This window comes from Anopheles coluzzii, chromosome 3 (assembly GCF_943734685.1).
Source record: "Anopheles coluzzii chromosome 3, AcolN3, whole genome shotgun sequence".
Classification (NCBI taxonomy): Eukaryota; Metazoa; Arthropoda; class Insecta; order Diptera; family Culicidae; genus Anopheles; species Anopheles coluzzii.
In genome coordinates this window covers 87,896,313-87,920,348 of record NC_064671.1, presented here as the reverse complement: position 1 = coordinate 87,920,348, position 24,036 = coordinate 87,896,313, and the positions used below count along the sequence as shown (strand labels likewise).

General features: G+C 42.9%; 1 protein-coding gene, 1 long non-coding RNA gene and 1 other non-coding gene across 5 annotated transcripts in view; 1 reads left to right on the top strand and 2 right to left on the bottom strand.

The window, feature by feature from the left end:
* Positions 1–24,036, bottom strand: part of LOC120958783 (matrix metalloproteinase-2) — a 270,470-nt gene that overhangs the window by 211,644 nt on the left and 34,790 nt on the right. The window lies entirely within an intron of this gene.
* Positions 9,187–9,270, top strand: Trnal-uaa (transfer RNA leucine (anticodon UAA)). Its single transcript has one exon. It is a non-coding gene; the product is annotated as a tRNA-Leu (tRNA).
* LOC125907367 (uncharacterized) lies at positions 18,812–22,774 on the bottom strand. 2 transcript variants are annotated; one of them, XR_007452589.1, is made up of 3 exons: positions 21,559–22,709; positions 18,970–21,497; positions 18,812–18,899 (listed from the first exon to the last, which is right to left on the bottom strand). It is a non-coding gene; the product is annotated as an uncharacterized LOC125907367 (long non-coding RNA). The 2 variants fall into 2 exon arrangements; XR_007452588.1 differs by lacking the exon at positions 18,812–18,899 and having other exon boundaries at positions 21,166–21,497; positions 21,559–22,774.

Below are 24,036 nucleotides of genomic sequence, written 5' to 3'. Positions count from 1 at the left end.
CTTTTTCGAACAATTCAAGAGCTGGATGGATGACAAAAATTTATTTTGCTTGCAATCTTTTGATAGGCCGGGCGATAGATCGGTCGTAGCCATGAGAAACTGTTATTATAACAGGATTTTTCGAGCAGCATCCGTTCTATGGAAGCTACCCAGTCAGACAAATCGGACTTAATTTACCCCTATCCTACCGCTAAATTACCGGTAATTTAAGAGTAATTTAATGGTAAATTAGCAGTCGTTAATTTACCCATTCGAGCTGTTTTGACAGATCCTATTCCTTCCTCTATTTTATTTTTATTTTTGTCGGCCAAATTGTTAATAAATAACACGAAATGTATTATATTACAGTTGAATGCTTTTATTCAATCATTGTCCTTAACTTATACAAACGATTACAATGTATTTTTTAAGCACACTCGACTTGAACAGCCGCTTCACCCGGAGAAGGTGGTGCACAAATAGCACTAATAAATGCAATTTCTCGGCTGTTTTTTTTACATTTTATAGTTTTAAACTCACCGCCGATGTCTTCTTCCACTAAAAAATCATTAAAACAATACACTTTTTGTTCTAATTTACATCTTTTCACTGACGACATACGACATCACTTCGTACCGCTAAATTGCTCTTAAATTACTGTTATGAAAGACACAAAACTGCTCGAATGGGTAGATTAATAGAAGCCTGTCTGACTGGGTAGGCATCCCAGGCTGCCGCAATAATGATTTGATAGCAACTATTCCATAGTAACCAGTAACAACTGGACGTTTTTGCTACTCGATTTCCCCTTCGCGAACCTTGCTCGATTTCCCCCGTCTATTATTCGAGCAGAAACCCTATCGTCCGAGGGCACCAAATGAACCAGAAAGAAATCACAGGTGTTTGATGTTAATAATGGAAAACTCACATTGATTTATAAGCTTAGTGACCATTTAATGGTGGTAGTAGAAAATATCATGTGACTTATTTGATCACTTTGAGATTTCAAGCTGTTGTTGTTGTAACATTAGAGCGGTTTTGGATCTCGAGCGTCTCTTTCGCCACTTGGGATTTCATATGATATGAACACAAATATGAATCGTATTACATAAAGAAGATATTACTTATGCACCACACAAATGTATTAGTTATGCCTCCCCTCCAATCCCGCAAGGATAACACGATTATTACGTGAGGCTGAACAATGACGAATTGTAAGTACAGCATGAGGGGTCAAATAATTATTTTCTTTAAATTCGAAGTTGACAGTTTATTTCGTTAGCTTTACATCGAACCAAACTCCCAACTTTACCCAACGCCCCTCTCAAGGGAAAAGGAAACAAACCACTCAAAAGTTTCCCACCAAAAAAGCTAGCCCTCAAAGTCAAAGACAACGATTTTCCATTCGACTCGCCCGGAACAATGGTGACCTCCGGAATGCACCATTCTTGGAGCGATTTGTTTTTGTGGACTCTATTTTCATTCCAATTCGAGTGAAAAAACAACACTTTCACTGCACTGTTTGCAGCAGAAGAGTGAAGAAAAAGAAACCCACACGCACATTCCAACCTTTCTACGGCTAACTTCACTTTCGTCTTAGCTCCGTCAAGAACCAATCTGCCCGAAATAAGCCATTCCACTGGAAAGTGGCACATTCTTTCCCCGGCATTAGTACACACACACCGCGTTGGCAGCGGCAGGAGAGTTTCCGACACTCTTTCCCAATCGCCTGCAGAGAGCTTGGGATGCTTGCTGCTGCTGCTGCCGGATTTGGGGGCTGGGAAATCTTTATCAACTTTGTCGTTGACGTTTTCGGTTGCAGTTGTTCGGGTTGCACAAAACCAAGCACCAAGTCAGCATCATCATCACTCGCCTTGCCAGGCAGCACCACACGGGTGGTGCGAAAATGTCGTTTCTAGCCGTCACCCGTGCAACACCACCCCCGGGCGGGGGTTGTCAGGATGCAGCATACATTGTGCTCAGGAACGGAGAGAGCGTGAATTGGCCATTGCCAGTACGAGGAGGAGCGGAGGAGGCACACCGTTTGCAGTAAAAGAACTATTTCGCACCGAGGGCGATAAGAAGATTGCACTTTTTATCGCTCTAAAAGCAACGAAAGACACTGCTGCCGGCTGCCAGTACCACCATCACCAAACAAAAACAGTGAAAACAAAACTTCCTTTGCTTGCCCGCTGCCCCGCGCTGCTTCAACAGTTGTCGCGCGCGGTGGCTTTCGTTTGCCGCACACCGAGATCTGTGGTGTTCGGTAAATGTTTTCATGTTTTCGCAACCGCCGCCGCAACCTTCCCATCCGCACCCGTCACACGATGACCGCTTCACTCTCTCGAGGATGTGTTCGGTTTGTACGGTCCGACAATATCATTTATTGCTTTTCAACTAACTTGCAGGCAAATGTTTTTTTTCGCCCCGACGCCGAGGAAATGTTTTCCTTTTTATCCTTACGCCAGCGGCAAGTGAAACGCTATGGTACGGTTGCGGTGCCGTTGGAATCACATTTTGAATCCCACCAAGTGCGCGCTACTGCACCAAAGCGCGTGTGTGAAGCATTTGTTAGTGATCAGAAATTCATTGTTTTACATTTAAGGAAGTAAAAATTATCAAGAAATAAATAAAAGAGCAAAACCCATTTTCGCGTTCAAAACTGGTTTTTTTTATCATTCATTACATTATTTTAATGAGTTTTATTGACATTCACAGTCTCTTTCAAATGTAAATATTGTTTTTCACCTGGTGCAAAAAGTGTTTCCACATCATTATGATATTTCATTTTCGTCATAATCATTTTCAATTTCTTCAGCATGATTTTCAACATTTCATGGGTATATTTTTTCCATCGTTTTTTCATCGGGGTTTGGAAACCGCATCTCATCAAGATTAGAACAACATTTTCAAAACTATTGTTACATGCATTTCTACGTCACTTTCTAGCGCATCATTACAGGGTTTTCAAGTCAGTTTCGAATGTAAACATTGTTATTCACCGCATCCAATATGTTTTTAAAAAGCCGTCAGTTTATTAGTTTCAAAATGAAATTTAAGTTTCAACACATGATTTTCAACACATAACAAAGAACTGTTAAATTCAATCCAGCTTGAGTCGTGTTGAAAATCATGCGGAAGAACTGAAACATTATTGTGATGAAAATACAACATTTGACAGCTGTTGAAAAATATCTCGCATACAATAGAAAATGTTGCAGATATTGGAAATTGACTTGAGAAACTGTGTATTTTTGAAAATGTTGTACTTTTTGTTGTTGTACGATGACAATAGACCGTTGAGTGTTGAAAATCATGCTGATGAAATTAAAAATTATTATGATGGAAATGAAATATCAGATTGATGCGCACTGACATCTTGCACGCGATGAATAATAATGTTTACATTCGAAAGTGAGCTGTAAACCTTGTAATGAATTATGATTTTGTATCATGGTGTATGGAAGGTATAATATCTCGAAAGCCCATGTAGGCCGGCATGTCCACGTAGGAAGTTACCAAATAAAAGAAGAAGAATGATACTAGTTTGAGTCGAGTGAATAAAAATATAACAATCAAATGACTACAATAAAAACAAAGGAAACAATATAAATTGATTGAAAACTAAACTAGACAACGAAGTAAACATAAAGTGGAATGTATGTTTATAGAATCGAATAGAATGAAACGTATGAAACATAGATGAATAAAACAGAATCAATGTACAAAGAAATTAATAAAAGATAACCAAAGGAAAAGGTAACATTACGACAGAAAGTCGAAAGATGAATAATAGATGTTTCGTAGGAATATTACTATTCTACTCCATGTTCTATATTTATCTTCTTTTTATGTTTGTACGTAGCTTAGGCCAAATTCAAAAAGCGCACAACTACAGTGATATTGGAATTTTGTTTTTTTATTAGCTGTTCTGTATAATTAAGCTTTAACTTTGTTTGAATTGTATACATCCTTGTAAAGGATTGTAATCGAAAACTTATCAACAATTAATCAAATTCGTCGGAAAATGTTTTTACACATGATTTTGAACGCAAAAACTGTCGAAGAATATTAACCGTGCAAAAAGGATAACCCGTACTAAAAAAAGGACGCCATCATCACCATCTAACGCTCGCGCGCTATCGATGAACCGATAAAACCGACCGTCGAAGAAAGAACAGCCATTGCCATGCTATCTAAGAAGCGAAAAAGCTTAGTGCAGCAGTATTATGCACGCCGGGCGAGTGGTAACGCGTGATGGTTACGTGAGGAGATGTCAACGCGATATTACAGTGTTTTCTTTCTGTATTTTTCCCCCATTCATTCCCTGCCAAGATTTTGCACCTAATGGGCAGTCCGTCCACTGAGGGAACCGACGATTTTCATCGTCACTCCTGGGCGACAGCAGCGTCGTAAGCGTGGTGTGCTACGCTGTGTGATAAATATTTATTTGCCTTTGTGTGATTTCATGACAACAAGAATCGGCTTCGGGGTTCGGAAAACACCCGGTTCTGAGGGAAAAGGAAGCACACACACACAAGCTGAGAAAAGAAGTTTACCAGCTACATCGAAAAACGATTCCGATCGACAAGCGAAGGATGCAATTCGCAACTGTGGCCGAGAAGGAAGCTGTGTTCCTCTTAATGTGTCTGTGTGTGTGGCATCAACCCATTAAAGCACGGAACGGAAGAACCGTCGTGATGACACCAAGCAAACGAGGACGAAAAAGCTCGTTGAACAAAAATCAAACTCTGTTTCAAGCCGCAAAAAATGGGGGGGAAACTGTCCCGTTCCCTGCTTTTTATTACTTCGAATAATGGTTTATTACGCTATTGGTAAGACTTTCCCCCAAGCAAACACGATTTTCCTTCGATCTGGCGCCTTGGCCTTCCCATGGCAACGATTAGGAAGATGCAAGTAAAATGCGTCTTTATTGACACGTACCCAAACACATAATCTCACACAAACACCCACACACAGACACCCCCTCTCGCTAGCTTTTCCTTTCCGCTGTGTACTGCACCAAATCCCGGGTGGTTCCGATTTTTTTCCCGAAAAGCGAACCAGAACGGAAAGCACACTGTCAATTTGATTGCGAATTTATTTGGTTATTGAACCCAGGGGCCACCCCCCAACCCCTATACCGCCACCCCAAGCTCTCCTCACCCACTGTCCGGAGCGATAACGATTATCCAACTCGTCTCGTCTCGTGCGGTACAGAGCTGTAACAAATACACACCGAAGTAGTTTTCCGAAGTGCGAAGGAATCCTTTTTGCAAACCCCCGTCTGACTACTTCCCCGTTCCGCACTCGCGCTCCTCGTTACTTCGGTTTGATTTTCCTTAATCCATCCAATCCGGGCGAACATTATTTCCCTTTGGAAGAAAACGAAATGTGTGTAAGAAAAAAAAAACGACAACATCATACACACATACACAGGGAGAGTTTATGCATTTCTTTGTTCTCACCTAAATCAGGTTTTATGCGATAAACTTGTTTATTCCTCTTTTGCACCACCCCTTGGGGGGGGGGGGGGACCGATTCTTAGCCGAGTGTTTTGCTGTGCTGGCGCGCCACGGGACGGCAGCGGGGGATTATAATAAAATAAAAACCGACTGACTGGTTCACAGCCGCACTTTCCTTTCCAATCCTTTAGGGGGCATTTAACGATAGTTTTGCGTTTTGTTTGTGAAGTCCTTTCTTTCTGTATTTTCTTTTTTTCCTTTCTTCCTAGCGCTTTGTTTGCTTTGAGCATATCGTTTGCCCCGTTCCCTCCGTGTTGTTGAGTTGTATGTTTGTTTATGCATTTTCTACGTGGAGAGCTTTTCCTTCTGAATGTACCCTATCCCCCAGAACACAAAGTGTACGGGGTGGTGATTGTCATAAGACCTCGATGACGATCAGAGATGTAAAGTGTGGCTCTACGAAAGCATGTGATTACGATTATTGGATCGTAAATGGAATGGGTTTGAGGCGTACAATACTTGAGAGGCGGTTGCGAATGGGAGTGAGCGCTGTTTATGTTTTATGTTTGCAAATGATAAGCTTGTTAAAATCTGATTGAAAGGAAGAACCCCTCGTGGTTGTCATTTTTGATATCTCGTTATACTGCCTTGGAAAAACATAAACAAAATCGTATCCCAAAGGTAAAAGACTGTAACGTATGCAAAACGCTTGAATAAATAAAGAATTTGAGTTTTATTTATTTAATAATACCCTTGTGATGGCCATAAAATTAACGAAAAAGATTCTATATTAATGGTTTAATTACTCTAACGTTTACTTACAACCACGTAAAAAATACGTGAAAAATATATAAAAAGAAGACTTAAAATGTTGTACTTCAATGAAAAACTGCAAATTGTAAACAAACAAAAACTGTTGAATGAAACAAATAAAATGTAAACATGAAATGTAAAATATTTATGGTATATGATAAAAATATCTTTAGTGGATTAGTAATTCCACAATTATAGCACAAAACAGGTGGTGCTATTTTATTTTCGCGCAGTGTATATTCAAATATGAAAAGTGTTGTACTAAAAATTAATACAAAAATTGAAGATTTAATACACAAACATAACTACAACTAAAGAATGCATATTAAATATTAATGCATAACGAAACCTGGCATTATAATAAGTAAATTGAAATAAACAAAAAGTATGCAAATCTGTAAAGACGAAACAAAAATGACCCGAAACCATCAGAACTAATTATAACTAATTAAACATGACAATGAAATAAATAACAGGTTGGCTGATAAGTCCCCGGTCTGACACATAGATGGCGCCGCTAGTATTAAATGCATATTATTTTTATATAGTACCAACCTTCAAATGATTCGTGTCAAAATTTGACGTCTATATGTCAATTAGTTTGTGAGACAGAGCGTCTTTTGTCAAGCAACTTTTGTTATTTTGTTGTTCCACCAAGACAACGCACCGTGCCACAAGTCATTGAAAACGATGGCAAAAATTCATGAATTGGGCTTCGAATTGCTTCCCCACTCACCGTATTCTCCAGATCTGGCCCCAGCGACTTTTTTCTTGTTCTCAGACCTCAAAAGGATGCTCGCAGGGAAAAAATTTGGCTGCAATGAAGAGGTGGTCGCCGAAACTGAGGCCTATTTTGAGGCAAAACCGAAGGAGTACTACCAAAATGGTATCACAAATTTGGAAGGTCGTTATAATCGTTGTATCGGTCTTGAAGGGAACTATGTTGAATAATAAAAATGATTTGACAAACAATGTGTTTTTCTTTGTTAGACCGGGGACTTATCAGCCAACCTGTTATACAGTAAAATGGACGAAAAGAACATATCTAACCTAATATTATTACCAAAATTTGTGTAATATAAAATGTAGAACAAAAAAAACACAAAGTTACTTTAATGTACAATGCTAACAAAATTACTTGAATAAAAATATTATAAAGAAACAAATCAACAATTATCACTTCATATAAAGTTATTATAGGAAATTAACGGAACAGCAATGATATGTAACGCTAACCATAAAAGAATAGTTGATCGCTTCGTATTAAAGCAAACCAATTCGATAAAAATCAACCATAAATATTCTATTACTCTACATACACACGCACACAGCACACACACATTGGCCCAGCAAACAATGCACGACGCCCATTGGATGGCCACAATTGTCGGGGTCTGCTATTCGGAAAAGCTTTATCGGTAATTAACCGCCATAAAAAGCTAGCGATTACCGTTAACATTACGCACGTTTACGGTTTACCTTTCTCTTGGGCCCTAAGGGGCAGGCAGCGCCAGCAGTAAAGGAAACGATATACTTACACACTTACAGCAACACACGCGCACGCACACGAAAAGGAAACAAAACATGACTCCTTAAATGACAATAGGTCTGGAAATACCTCCCGCCTTATTTTTCCGACCACAACCTGCATGATTAATGATCATAAACGCAAAAATGTTACCCAGAATTGAGTTGCCTGCCAGGTCCAAGTTATTTTGCCACCCCTATTACCTATAGCTTAAGCAGCGTAGCAGGTCCCTTTTCACCCTTCTTAACAACGGAACACACACACAAGCAACAAACTGTTGCCCAAATTTTCATTAACACAATCCCGCGCCGTACTCTCGTTTGTATAATTAATCATCGCTGAAATTACCATCGGGGCTTTTGTGTGGGAACCAATAAAGAGGACACACGAGCACGGAACCGTTTATGCACAATGGTGTACCAGGCGCGGCCGGTAAAGGTGCATCATACCTTTACTCCCACTGTGCTCCCCAATCGCGAGACGCTAACTTTGCAGCTGTTTGAAAACTACTTACCCTTGACTCGGCGGAACCTTACCGTCCTGGCCAATGGGGCTTACTACAATCATCCCCATATAAAAGCAGATTCTACTCAGGAATGCATTACGTGTGTTCGACATCATGCAGGCAAGCAACGAGGCCGAGCTGGCGGCGGCAACTTAAATGAGATCCTACGTCGGATATTACGAATGCAGCCGGCACCCCCGGTACACACGCGGCAGCGGCGTTAGGTGATATTGAAAACTGCCGCCACCATATTTGCGCCCGCACCCGCAGCACACCAACCTAGATGCTCATCGGCAACGGTATGCAGATTTCGCTCTCGCCGCGGGCAATAATAAAGACCACCGCAAGATGCCATGCACGCGCGCGCATAAGGGATGCTCTGAAGAACGAGAAAGGAAAGTTTTCCGAAACAAGCAAATCAACTTTTCTCATTTTCACAACTCAGCGAGCATTGTCAACGTGCTTGTAAAGAGTTCCCCCGACAAAAAGAGAACACAAGTATTTTCTCTGATAGCTTCCTGTCGAATCGGTGTTTAACGATAAGATAAATCCTCATCAACCGCTAAACCAATGAACTTTACCTAAATGCGATGTCAAATCGTACAAAACTATAGGCAAGTTTGCATGCCAAACCGATACGTTCTGCTGAGCAATCTAAAATTAAATCACCAACAGAACAATAACAGCATTTGACATGAACGCACTTGCAAACGAAATACCACCTAATCAAACATGTGAACGAGAAAATAGCAACAGCGGCATGCTGTAATTAACTTACAACGCTCGTAAATCTACATACCCGCCTCCGTCAACAGCATCAACACATCGAACACTTTTCTGTGTGCGGCCATGGGATGAATTGTTTCTATAGCGCTTTTGACTCACAGCCAGCACAAGTCAGGATGGCCGAGCGGTCTAAGGCGCCAGATTTAAGCTCTGGTTCCCGTAAGGGAGCGTGGGTTCGAACCCCACTTCTGACATCCTCTTTTTGCTGCTTCGCTACGCAGCCCAGTACACGACACGCATCGAGCATGCTCCGTGTTGCGTGCTGAACCGCACGTTTTCACGATGCAACCACGCAACGTGACGAGTTGCTTTTTGTCGCACAGCGGTACGATGACGCACACGCATCACGCGCTGAGAAGCGTTACACAGCGTTACGAAGTGTTACGCATCTCCGTTACTTTGAACGGTCTTGCTAACTGGTCTGGTGAACAGGGCTGGACAAGTTTTAGCAGCACGTGGACATTTGAGACATTTGATAACAATAATTATTTTTAGTTTAGATTGTTTTACTATGATTCATACGATCACTATTTTGCGCTCTATCAAGCTACATTTTGAATTTAAATATCTGATCAGCCTTACGAATCTTCCTCTAAAAACTGCAGCGTCTTTCAGCGTATTTGCATAGCTCTGGACAATAGATGATAAGATAGGATTTTCACAAAAAAGTATGTTATCTTCAAGCACACTCTTCTCTCGTGGGTTATTATCATCTCCCGTAGAAACCAGGCACAGAGTGAATCTCCCCACTACCCAGCTGTGCGCTAAAAATAATTTTCATTCACGAGCGCCTTCCACATGCGCCGGGACCATTTGTATGAACTTTTCTCGCGCTCTCGCTAATGAGCGTTTGTATACATATGCACCACCGTCTACAATTCAAGTACCATTCCGGTGCCATATGTTTACCTCCGGACTCTCGAGCAACGTCTCGAGATAAAAATATCATCTCGTTTGCCAGCGAGATCAGTGGCGCAGGGAAAAGATCACCCTAAACTCTTCACCAAGATACCGCACGGCTAGCTTCGGTTGAAAACGCGAGCTCAACGAACGTTTACTCCCAGCTTCCCACCGTGAAAATTACTTTTCCGTGATCGAATCTCATCCCGATCTCGTCCCCAAATCACGAGAACATACAATACCATACGTTGGCACCAACGACATACTAGCGAACCTGCCGGTAATTCCTCTGATGTGCTTGGGCCCTACATTGAGCAATGCAAGCAGCATCATTACTACCGGCAGATATTACCTTTCCTTCGATTTACTAGACCTCCGGTTTTTAGCGTCTACGCGACGGACGGTTATTCCATCGTTGGAACAGTGCAAGCAACAACTGCTCCTTTTTATCAATCCAAGGACAGCACCCACACACAGGCGGGAGTTCAAACCCGCCCATAAGACGGAATGAACGGTTTGATATCAAGCGGTTGCCATCGAAGCGAATCTGATTGACAGGTTCATGATGTTCGCCAACTGGGAGGCGGATGACCGATAAACGGATAGACAGTGAAGCGTCCCCCAACCGTGTTGCGTGGTTCAGGGCCCGATAATCGTTAATCTGGATTCCACCCATTTGAGCAGTGCTCATCCGTATTGGGCGGCCGATTTTGACAGTACCACCATCAAGCTGCCAAGTCCGGTCAAGCTGTCACTTTTTCTGCTACAAAAGAAAGGCCACAGTTCGCATCCTTGAGGGGCAAGAAGCAAGAGTGCTCTTGTGTTATTGCACAAATTTAATGCCTTGCTTACCGTGCAAACCGCAAGATAAGGGCTTGATTGGAAATGACCGATCGATCAGACTTGAAAGAACGTTTCCTTCTGCTGCTTCGATCGTTGGCAAGGACGGCGCGCGTAGACGGATCGCGATAAGGACTGCGTCGGGTTGGCGGACAATGTCCATATACGTACAATGGAGGACGTCTGGTCCGGCTACTTGTGTTATTTCCTCAAATAGCTAGCGTCTGTTCTAATTCAACTATCAATGCTCAGCATCGTGTCTCAACCGCTGCGCTGCCAACCCTTTTCCCCTACAGTTGCAACTTACTGTTTTGCAAGACCAGACATTCAACCACAGAGTCCGGCAATCGATTAAATACGGGGAAAAAATTGACCGAGAGTGCGAGAAGAGTGCAGTATTTTTCACAATTTTATAGGACGATAAATTTACGCTAATCGGAAATTTATGACCCCATCTACGCGGACTCTGCAGAACCTGCTGCACTGCAAATGGCGACTAAGTGGGACTGGATGGGTTTGTTGGGCATATGGAATTGGCATTCGATTCAAGCCGGGTAGGGATTAAGGATACGCACGATAGACGTCCATCATCAATTAAAACACATGGGCGCCAGCACTCTGGTAGCAATCGAGATCCAATATTCGCTATAAGGATCTTTTTCCCAGTGCAGGAGTAAATGAGTAAAGTGGGCAAAAAATAAAGTCTCAGCGCAAACTGAGCTTGCATCTTTAGATCCACGCATACACAGTGTTCTTTGTAAACGAAAAAAAACCCATATCAATTACTTTGTTCCTCAGTACCTTCCAATTGGAGAAGTGTCTGCAGCAAATTTCATCATGCATACAATCTTTCTCATACATATCGAGGACATTCTTTTTGGTTGCTTTTTTCTGTTCTCACTCTTGATTCAATTGCTGCGTCAAGTGACATTAGCATCATCGCACGCTGACAAACTCCAGATCACTCGCATCACGTGAGAATGGAAGAATCAGCGTGTCTGCGCTGCAAATGGAATTTCAATTTCGGTTAATGTGAACGCGCTTCTTGTGTTTCACCAGGCGCCATTAATGCCCAATTACTAGCTTTCTGCTTAATGTGAGAAACACACACACATACCAAAAGTCAACTGCAGGATGGTAATTGATCTTAGCAGATACAGATTCCTGCATCCGATGTGTACAAGAAAGGGAATTGTTTGAGCCATCAGCACAGAATGAAACATGTGGCAAGATGAAAGCTGATACTCTAAGCAAGGATTGGATGAAAGCCAGGACAGGGATGTGAAGTAAAAGGGTTTCCTTGTGGATATATACCAATAAGACAGCAAGCGATTTCTTCGATCACAATAAGATTTTGTAGCAAAAAATGCATACAGAGTTTAAAATTAAAAAATAATATGTTTATGGACATTATGGACAAAAAAATAGCAAAATTAAAATTTCACATCCTAATATTATAAAGCATGACAAAAAAGATACCATTGCAGGGTTAGCTTGTGTGCCAAACTTTCACATCAGAAAACAAAATATGCGAAACAAAAATATACCTTCATATGCTAATAACAATAAATGAATATTAACATCATATTATTGTTGAAATTTGCATAACTCCAAATGGACATGATTAATTAACACAAGAAAACAACCAACATGATGATATGGGTACAAAAACAAAGGAAACAAAGGAAAATACCAATAAAATGACTACACTGCCAGTAGCATTAGCATACGAGCTGTAATTTAATTATAGATTGTACGTCAAATAATTCACATTAGCAATGTTAATGCTTAAACATTCCGCTCATTTTCCCTTTTCAAAATTCCATTATCAATCTCCGCACACGCGTGGAATCATTTGCCGAGATTCCACCGCTCGCAATTACCTGACTCACCTGCGTTGGACGACGATAGATTTGCGCTAAAGGAAACTTGTTGTGTGTACTCACCTCAACCTCAAACACCTAAGCGCGGACCGTAGAAGAGTCCCCTGTCGCTTGTGCCACTTTGGCAGCTGTTTGTTATTAGCGCAACGGTCAGACACCAAGTGACAGTCGTTGAGCAAACACACTCGACACCGACGCAAACCCAAACAATGCGGAATTTGAAGCTGGAATTTGCATTTTTTGAATATTTTCACACAATCTCTCACCGGAGGGAGGATGCCCCATTGCATTCGGTAAACAGAAAAGCTCCAAGTGGCAATCGTTGACTCATCGATCAACAGAATGATTAACCAAGACGAGTATGTACCGGACAGGAAGAAATCCGTGCAGATGGGTTAACACCTCTTTGGTGCGGGTTTTACCCGGGGCGTGTTTAAATCCCCAAGCCCAGCAGGTCAAACCCCATCGATGACGTGTAACCAAACGTTTGATGACGTTTCAGCATCCTCCGCACGAGTCATCGCATTTTTGCACATCTGATGGCGTGCGCGCGCGGCGAGCGCTGTGGTCATTACCAGGAAATTAACAACATTCCTTCACATAAGGCATGATCATGCTGAACCATCAAACCAGATGCTGTGCAAACGAAAGGAACGCATTTCATTGACTCCGATTTCAATCTTGCACCATGGGCGGCATCATTTACGGAGTGACTGTTCGTTGGTTGGAGGAGTTGGTCATAGATCAGCATTCCACTTTGAACCCAGCTCAAGTGCTCGGCAAGACCTCAGCCTAGAGCACAAGTCCACGGTATAGGTCATGTTTTAGTGTAGTTTTTTATTGCTTCGACCTTATGATCGTTGGGCACAGAGACTGATGCTTTTATGCTCTCGAAAACACTACCCCAAAAGCAGTCATTGTACGTCGGGTGTGAATATCTTCAGCACTAGATGATCACCGCATCATCATCATCATCTTGCCGCCACTATGAATGCACACGATTGTGTCCACGATGTGCCTGGTATAATGAGTTTTCTTCAATCCCGCATAGCACGGCACTATAAATCGTTCCCACCGCCGCACTCTTTCTTCGACGCAAGTGCAAGCTAAGAAATGCATCGACATCGATCACGCACTCGTTTCGAACAGCACACTCGGGTGAGCAACCGTGTCATCCTATCCTTTAGTGGCAATAGTAGTAATAATTGTATTATTTTTCCTACAAACGATTGGGAGCGAGCATGAAAGCGTACACACTCGCACGCCGCTCGACTATGTGTGGCAAACGACGATCAATTTGAAAAACTGTCAAACACATTATCGCCGCGTACGATCGCAGCATGGAGAAGAAGCATGAAGGGAGCAAAAAAATACACACACCAGAAACGGCACATAAACCACATCGAGTTCCGAAGATCGATGAACTGTTACGCGACATGGGGAGTGCAAAATGGCAGCGGAAACTGAACTGAAGAGTAGAAGAAAAAAAATAAACAAACCAAGCAAGCATGCAGTAATGGGAGTAAGATTTATGGTGCCGATCAAACGGCGCATTGCCCCTTTCGGTGCCATATGTAGATCGGAGCTCCACCACCATTAAGATACAATGGTAAGCTGGGTCTAGAAATCGTTCCGAGACGGCGGAAAAAAACGGTTGCACGGGTAATGACTGTCATTTGATATAAATAAATAAATGCATTATCTCTGAATCATTGGATCTATTCTTGGCTAAAAAAAAAACAACCAAAAAGAGATACACAAATGTAGCTGCAATAAAACTAAAAACGTTAGTGAAAAGTAGTTTTTTGGGTAAACATTAAAAAGAAATGAGTTAAAACAACAAAAACACAACTAGACAACTCTTAAATAAATTAAAATAAAATGTAAGATAAGACAAAAGATTTGAGGAAAACATAAATTGAGTCAAATTTATGATGCATGTTGAAAATTTAAACAACATAAATTAAGCTAAATATTCAAAAATACGAATGAAAAATCAGCAGCACATTAAATGAAAATAATAACAAAAAGACGTATTAAATGTAACTTATGCAAAGTAAGATATACAATTCTCGTTTTTTAGTAAATCAACACCATATGTGTTATACCATTTAAGATTTCAAAGTTGACGTACGACAAAGATATGCTAAACACATAATGTCCAATTTAAGCTCATAACAAATTCAAACCAGTTATCATGTAGATGAGCCGACCCACGAAATGTCCCACTAATGAAAAGCCTCGCTAGCTTCCTATGAACATCACTCTCGCGTTCGTGTTTGTCATCAATGTGATAAAACGAGCGGATTATCCCCGATGTTCTAAGCAGCAAAAACAAAATTGATGGGGTGTGTGTACACCCCTACGGCATATCGCGCGTGTGCCATCCTAAAAGCATAAACGCATAAGCAGAAGCAGAGCACCGAGGTGTCGATCGCGCCCGTTTCCTTCCGGGTGTCGCGACATAAAGCAATTAAATTAGAGGTGTGATATTGTTTCGAGCCCAAACACGCACTCCGTTTTGTGCACGAATATTAATACTGCTCGTCCCACACAACACACCGCCCCTATGCACCGCTAAACTCGTAGCAACACACCTTCATTTTGATTTGAAATAATGATCCGTGAAAATCCAGCTTCGAGTGCAACTACACAAACACCTACAAACATACACTCTCGCGTGCAAACATTGCCACCTCTTTAATGGTACATTTTAACACCGGTACGATTATATTTTGAGGCCCGCGGTTGGGCTATTTCAACCAACAAACCAACCAATTGCATAGAAAACAGAAACGCATATGTTTACGCGATATCTATACATTTGCACTGGCCCGAAGCGTTTGGCCCTTTCCCGCTCCGTTCGCCCTTACGCCAGCTGCCAGCTGGACCATTATGATGGCCTGTGTACAAAACCGGCGACGGCGGTAATTAAATGAATTTCTACTCCATTTGCTCGCAACACACCCCTTGGTCGCCTTGGTCACACACACATGTTGGCTGTTGCCATCGGTAGCTGTTTTACGTTTAAATTCACCACGCTTTTGGCGGAAGCTTTCGATGTTTAAATGGTCAAATCGAATTAGTCCATTTTAGGGGATGGGAGCAGCGAGAGGTACAAAGGGTAGTACAGATAGATTAATATTACTGCATCCTTGTCTGTAGGGCGGTTCAATATTGCACGGAACGCGAGCCACGCGAGTAGCACACGTATTCTCGCTGCGCGAACAAAGAAAGCGAACATTTAAAATGGGGAATGTAACGCGCGGTTCCGGACAGTAAGTGCAATTGCAAAAAGTGCAGCTGGTAGTTTTTTTTAGCTAGTTCCGCTTGGGTGGATAATGCTACTCGCCAATCTAATTAACTCAACACTACCACCACCACCATCTGCTGGTGACAAAGGACACGAGTGTAATCCTCTCCAAAAACCACTGGGAAGGCAAAGATGATGCCCGCTCCTGCCAATTCGTCATAATCACTACCAATTACAAATCTGATCCGAGCTCTTTCGCTGACCATCTTGAGCAACCTCTCGCACAAAGGATGTGATTCCGTGTTGTTGTAAAAAAAGGTGGGTACTCTTGGCCAGGAAAAAAGCCATACAAACAAAAGGCAGGCGAGGGTATAACAGATATTGTTGGAATTAGAATAATTATTTTCGAACATAAATTTGAATTGCATAAAACAAAGCGTTAGGAAACTAAGATTAGGTTATAAACTACTCGACGTTAGAAACTGCTCGATCTACATGAACTATGAACTGCATGAATTATTATATACAAAAAAGGACAAACGAATATACAGTTGCAAACCGACCAGCGATAAAGGTGTACACTTTCCTATTCAAATTTCCTCCAAATATCACAGCCAGCCCCTTTTCGTGAATATATTTCACATTTTTGGTCCTTCGAACCGGATCGTGATATACGGAGAAGAAATAAGTTTCATTCTGCATCAAGAGTGGAATTCGGTATTCGTCGTCAAGTGTGCAAGTCATTCCGTGACAATTCCCGCCATCGCATATCGCCCCGCATCAAGGGCAACGGTCGGTTACACGCCATCATTTTGAATTTCGCGCCATCGCTTTGTTCGTTATTTTCGTGTGATATCGCAGTATTTTCTTTGTGCAATGGATAAGAAAATTAAAGCAGTGCAACTGAAAAAGAGGATCGCCCTGGAGAACATAAAATCGCTGGAACGGTTCCAGGCGAAATATTCGAGTGATGATGCCAAGCAGATTCCGGAGGTGTTAGAAGATCTGGCGAAACATAAGGAAGAGTTTTTCACCGCAGTTTCGAAACTGGAAGAGCTTGAAGATAAAGACGAAGCGGTCGAAGCCAGCATAATGGAACGGATCGACATTGAAGAACGCTGTCGCAAGCTAAAATCATTTCTACGGGAAAGACAGCCAAAGGAAGAAGGTTCGCTCAACGATACAACGGGCTTGGCTTCCTCAACGCTTGCATTCGGTCGACCCCACGCGCCAAACTTACGTTTGCCCAAAATCGAACTTCCAACATTTGACGGAGATCACACAAAATGGCTTTCTTTCCGAGATCGCTTCATCGCAATGATCGACGCTTCAGCCGAGCTTCCATCTATCGCGAAGCTACAATACTTACTGTCATCGTTGAAGGGGGACGCGGCGGTACCCTTCGAGCATACACCTTTAACGGCGGACAACTATTCGGTTACCTGGGCGGCGCTTCTTAAACGGCACGACAATTCTCGTCTTTTGATTCGCGAATACTATCGCAAATTGCACTACCTTCCGGGAGTGCAATTGGTGTGCGTTGACAAGCTCACGCACCTGGTGGATGAATTCACCCGCTTCGTCAACGGGTTGAAAAAGCTGAACGAACCGGTTGACTCGTGGGACACACCCCTCTCAAACATGCTGCTGATGAAGTTGGATCGAGAGACATTGTTGGCTTGGGAGAAACATTCCGTGCACTTCACGACGGACAAATATAAGGATGTGATCGACTTCGTGCAAGATCGTATCCAAATCTTGAAATCGACCAACAACTTCGTGAAGGATCAAGCAGCTAGTGGTATCAAGGTGGCCGGTCTCATTCGTCAACCAGGGCAACGGAGATTCATCGCGAATGCAGCTACATCTCGCTCGGCTCCTGCTGCATCGACTGCGCACACCCAACAGCCAAAGTGTCCATTGGAGTGTTCCGAAGACCACACACTGCGCAACTGTCCAGTGTTCATCGCCAAGGAGGTCCAACAGCGACAGGACGTCGTCGCATCGAAGCGGCTGTGCTGGAACTGTTTGAGCAGCAATCATCAGGTTAGAGCGTGCAAGTCGGATTATTCGTGTCGCACGTGTCGTGAGCGTCATCACACACTTCTACATCATTCACCACCCTATGCTCCACCCGCAACGGTAACATTGTCAGCTCAGTCGAATGAAGACAATGTGTTTCTGGCGACGGCAAACATCCAGATCAAGGATGACTACGGGAACACCCATGAAGCAAGGGCGTTGTTGGATTCGGGATCCATGTCGAATTTCATCGCTGAGGAGTTCGCACGGAAACTGCTGACGAGTCGCAAAAGGGTCAACGTCGCTGTATCGGGCATCGGCAATGCAGTACAGCAGATCAAGGGTTCCATCGTCGCTACCGTTCAGTCCAAGACACAACCCTTCGCAACGGAGATGACTTTCTTGGTTCTGGACACGCCATCCGCAAACATCCCTACATCACCAACGGACGTCTCTTCATGGAAAATGCCGGACGTGGCATTGGCGGACAGCACCTTTAACAGTCCGGGGCAAATCGACATCGTCATCGGAGGCGATACGTTCTGGGAGCTCCACACCGGTCGCAAGTGCTCTATCGGTAGAGGCAAACCGTGGCTGGTCGAAACCCACTTTGGTTGGGTTGTCACCGGCAACACTCATCATTCGTCAGTCGGTCCGCGGCTGTGCCATCTATCTGCATACGACACCCCACTGGAGGAGACCATGCAGCGGTTCTGGGAGAGTGAAACCATAGCCGAGGATCCTGTGCTATCGGTTGAGGAGAATACTTGCGAGAAGCATTTCGCAGCAACAACTGTTCGCAACTCAAGTGGAAGGTATGTCGTTAGTTTGCCATTTAACTCCAACCCTAATATCGTTTTAGGAGAGTCGAAGGAAATAGCCGATCGCAGACTGCGTTCTATCGAACGGCGGTTGAACACCAATGCTAAAATGAAAGGAGAGTATGTGAAATTTATGAAAGAATATGAGCATTTGGGGCATATGAAGCGGCTTACCAGTCCTGCAAACGATTCGGTAGAGCATTACTACCTCCCACATCACGCTGTCGTTAAAGAGTCAAGCACAACCACGAAGGTGCGTGTCGTGTTCGATGCATCCTGTAAGACTTCGAGTGGTTACTCATTGAACGATAAACTCTTAGTGGGACCAGTCGTTCAAGAAGATCTTTTATCGATTATCCTTCGGTTTCGTTCTCGTGCCATTGCTCTCACTGCAGACGTAGAGAAGATGTATCGGCAAATTTTACATAGCCCTCATGATCGTAACTATCTACGCATCCGGTACAGAGAACATCCTGCAGATCCTATATCGACCTTTGAGCTACAGACGGTTACGTACGGCACAGCCTCTGCTCCATTTTTGGCAACCAGGACCCTCAAACAGATTGCTCTTGACCACAAGGAAGAGTATCCTTTGGCAATGAACGCGGTCATGAACGATTTTTACGTAGATGATTTGCTAACGGGTACCGATGATTTGTCCGAAGCAATCGTTATACAAAGGCAAATCTCAGACATGCTAAATTCAGCTGGTTTCACGCTGAAGAAATGGGCATCGAACCGCTCCGAAGCATTGAAGAACGTTCCTTCAGAAGATGTGGCGGTACAACTCTCGCACGAGTGGAAGAGCTCGAAACAAGTATCCACACTAGGCATCGTTTGGGAACCGGCAACTGATACACTACGGTTTCGTATTGAGATACCACCTACAACACCCAGCATGACGAAAAGGTTAATTTTGTCATATATCGCCAAGATATTTGATCCCCTCGGGCTACTGGGCCCAACGATCATCATCGCAAAGATGTTCATGCAGCAACTATGGGCTCTCAAGATTCATGGAAAGGCATATGACTGGGACAGCGAGCTACCATCGCACTTACAGCATGAATGGTCGAAATTTCACTCTACATTATCTTCACTACGCAATTTGACAGTCCCACGGTACATATCGCAATGCACGGCAACAAGTCTGCAAATTCATATCTTTGCTGACGCATCACAACTAGCATATGGTGCTTGTTGCTACATTCGGGCTGAAAGCATGGAAGGAGTCACCGTGCAGCTGCTAACAGCCAAGTCAAAGGTCGTTGCGTTATCCAATTCACATTCCATAGCTCGATTGGAATTATGTGCAGCACGACTAGCCACACTTCTTTACGAGAAAGTCCAGCAATCACTGAAAATTTCTGCTACCACCATCTGTTGGACCGATTCCATGACTGTCCTTCACTGGCTGAATTCAGCACCAAATCGATGGAAGCCCTTCGTTGCAAACAGGGTTGCAAAAATTCAGCACACGGCTGGAATACAATGCTGGAAGCATGTTCCAGGCTCGGACAATCCAGCAGACGACATTTCGCGAGGTTTAACGCCGGAAAAGTTGCTAGTGTGTGAGCGCTGGTGGCACGGGCCACATTGGTTAGCACGCAACTCGGAAGAATGGCCACAGAACACACCATCACCAAGCGAAGATGAGAGCGCAGAAGAAGAAAAACTATCGTCACGGGTTGCAAGCACAGCATTAATCTGCGAATTTCGAAACAGTTTGTTCTCACGATTTTCGATCTACCACAAACTGCAAAGAGTTGTTGCACATTGTTTGCGCTTTATACAAAACGCAAAGCGCCGCGTAGGAAACAAGGTCCATGCTAAGGATATCCCACCGCTCACTGTAGACGAACTCAAGGCGGCAGAACTCAAGTTGTGTTATCTTTCGCAACAAGACACCTTTTCCGAGGAGATACAACACCTGCAGAAGGGCAAAGAGATTCCGAAGAACTCCAAACTGAAATGGATTTCCCCTTTCATAGATACGCAAGGTATTCTGCGCATTGGTGGCCGGCTCAGTAACGCACATCTGTCGGAATCAGAAAAACACCCGGTAATATTATCATCGAAACATCCACTGTCCGCACTACTAGCTGTTTCGATACACTTGAGTAAGCTGCATGCTGCACCACAACTGCTTTTAACAACACTACGCCAAAGCTTTTGGATAATTGGCGGTCGCAATTTATGCAAGTCTGTGTACCACAGTTGCCACGCATGTTTTAAGGCCAAACCCACACTTATTAAGCAAAGTATCGCCGATTTGCCAACATCACGAGTCACACCAACAAGACCATTCTCAGTATGCGGAGTAGACTATTGCGGACCAATCTATATAAAACAAACCATACGCAACAGAAGTCCGATTAAAGCATACATCGCCATATTTGTATGTTTTTCAACAAGAGCGGTACATATCGAACTGGTTGGCGATTTAACATCAACAGCATTTATCAATGCACTTCGTCGTTTGATTGCACGTCGTGGTCAAATCAGTGAACTGCATTCCGACAATGCAACCACCTTTAAGGGAGCGGCACATGAGCTGAATCGCGTCTACAAGATGCTAAAGAGCGACGAACACGATCGAGCTGCTATATTTGATTGGTGCGCGATGAATCATATGAAGTGGAAGTTTATCCCACCAAGAGCACCACATTTTGGAGGTTTATGGGAGGCGGCGGTGAAGGCAGCTAAAAAGCATATAGTCAGAACAATAGGAACAACAAGCATCACACAGGAGAGCATGCTTACCCTACTTGCCCAGGTAGAGCAATGTTTGAATTCGCGACCAATTACACCTCTATCCGATGAGCCGTCGGACTTGGAACCATTGACACCGGGACACTTCCTCGTCGGTGGCAATCTGCAAGCGGTACCAATCATCGATTACACCGAGACACCGAGCAACTATTTGAGGGAATACCAGTTGGTACAAAAACATCTGCAAACCTTTTGGGCTCGATGGTATCCGGAGTACCTGCAGCAGTTACAAGCTCGAGCCAAATATTGCAACGGGAAATCAGCGGTTCTGAAAGAAAATACACTGGTGATTATTAAGGAAGACAATGTACATCCTACCTCGTGGCCGATGGGGCGCATCGTTGCAGTACACCCTGGAAAGGACGATGTTGTTCGCGTCGTTACACTGCGCACTGCTTCAGGGAAGCAAATCGTCCGCGCAGCTAATCGTCTGGCAGTTTTGCCTAATCCGGACGTAATTAGCAACTTAGAGCAGAAGGAAACCACTGGCACTGAGTAACGCGCAGCTGCAAGCCACGCGACATTGTTTACATTTCGCACTCATGGCAGAACAATATACACGCAACACACATTCACACATCTACACACACGAGCAGTATGATAGGAGATAAGCGTCAGGTTCAAGAGTCGAACTGTTTTTGAATTCTTTTTTGAACTCATTTTTGGATTTATATTTTGCATGAAATTTAAAGAAGTTCTTCTTTGGTGGCCGGGAATGTTGGAATTAGAATAATTATTTTCGAACATAAATTTGAATTGCATAAAACAAAGCGTTAGGAAACTAAGATTAGGTTATAAACTACTCGACGTTAGAAACTGCTCGATCTACATGAACTATGAACTGCATGAATTATTATATACAAAAAAGGACAAACGAATATACAGTTGCAAACCGACCAGCGATAAAGGTGTACACTTTCCTATTCAAATTTCCTCCAAATATCACAGCCAGCCCCTTTTCGTGAATATATTTCACAGATATACTTTTTGCTGCACTAATTTATCATATTTTTTTCTCGCTCTCTGCTTTAACCACTCTGCCACCAACCGAGACGCAATGAAACAAGCGTTTACAACCAGCATCAAGACTTGCTTCTTCTTTTTCTTTTTTGTTTCATTCTACTAAGGTGGACATACGGACATACCACGGAATCGCTGCATGTAGCGGACAAAAAAGGGCTAGTCTTGTGCTGCGTGTTTCCTTTTGGTAGGTTGTGGGGGAAAAGATATTACAAATGATACGCCCTTCCGTTGTCTGTCATTACATCGTGCTGGATGTTTTTGTCACGGGTGGTGGTCAAGGATGGCAGGATTGAATTAAACAAAAATGAGGTTACTGAAATTGAGCGAAGCTTAATGGAGCAACACTGGAGGGAGAGACTAATGCAGGGAAAGAGTAGAGTAGAGTCAGTATAAAAATCATGGACATCAAAATTATTTTAGTTTTAGAAATGTGACATAAACAACAAAAACATTACTTAAAGAAAAAAAAACACACTAAAAAACATTAATTTGACACATTTTTAGACATTTAGTTACGCGAAGTGTGAATGTAACGATCAAGAATGCTCCTTTTCGTCTGTTTCCTATCTCACTTTCTATAAGTTAATCTACTGTGACTTATCTCTTAATCTATTCATCAGTGGCTAGGTGTAATTAAGCCTAATGAGAAAAAGACTTCAACCGTTGAATAAGCGACGAACCTAACTTTTTTTTAAATGAAAATTAAGTGAATACCCGAGGCATACCTGTGAACTATGCAATCGCTATGCTTTTTATTCCTCCCATACGTACTGAATTTACTCTTACTTTGTACGACAAAAGCAATTTGTTATTTCTAAGGTGTTCTGTTAAATCAGAAAAGCAAATTAAGGAAGGTTAGTAAACATGGGTAATGTCTCTTTTTCTTCATGTAAAACAATTAAATATTAGACGGCGCACTAAAACAAAACATTCCTTTGTTGTCTAGAAGCAGCTTTTTTTCATCGCTTTTCCTGCAGTGCAATTTGACGAGCGCTGCTGCAGCGACTCGCCGCTGAATTAATTTGCGCGATATGGTTTGTTGCGCTTCTGGAACTCTTGTTTTAAAATCCGGGCCAAACGTAACACTCCCAGCATCAGTTCCAACTACCAACACAGCAAGGGAGAAGCAAAACAACCGAATTAAAACTCAAACTCATCATCAGCGTTGCGCTTTATTCCAGTCGAACTCCAGTCGAAAACCCAGGGGATGAACAGGGGATGGGGACATGATGAACCCACACAAATATCCACACAAACGCTGGTAATCTAAACGCTCAAATCAAATGCTTCGCAGGGCGAAATGAAAAATACAACCACCGTAAAACAAAACAACTAAATCATAAAGTTGCTACTGAACATACAATACTCCCCCCTTCTCTTCACCAAATGGGATGGAGAAGTTTCTCCCTCCACGGCGGGATTATACATTTCCATTTGCGAATGCGA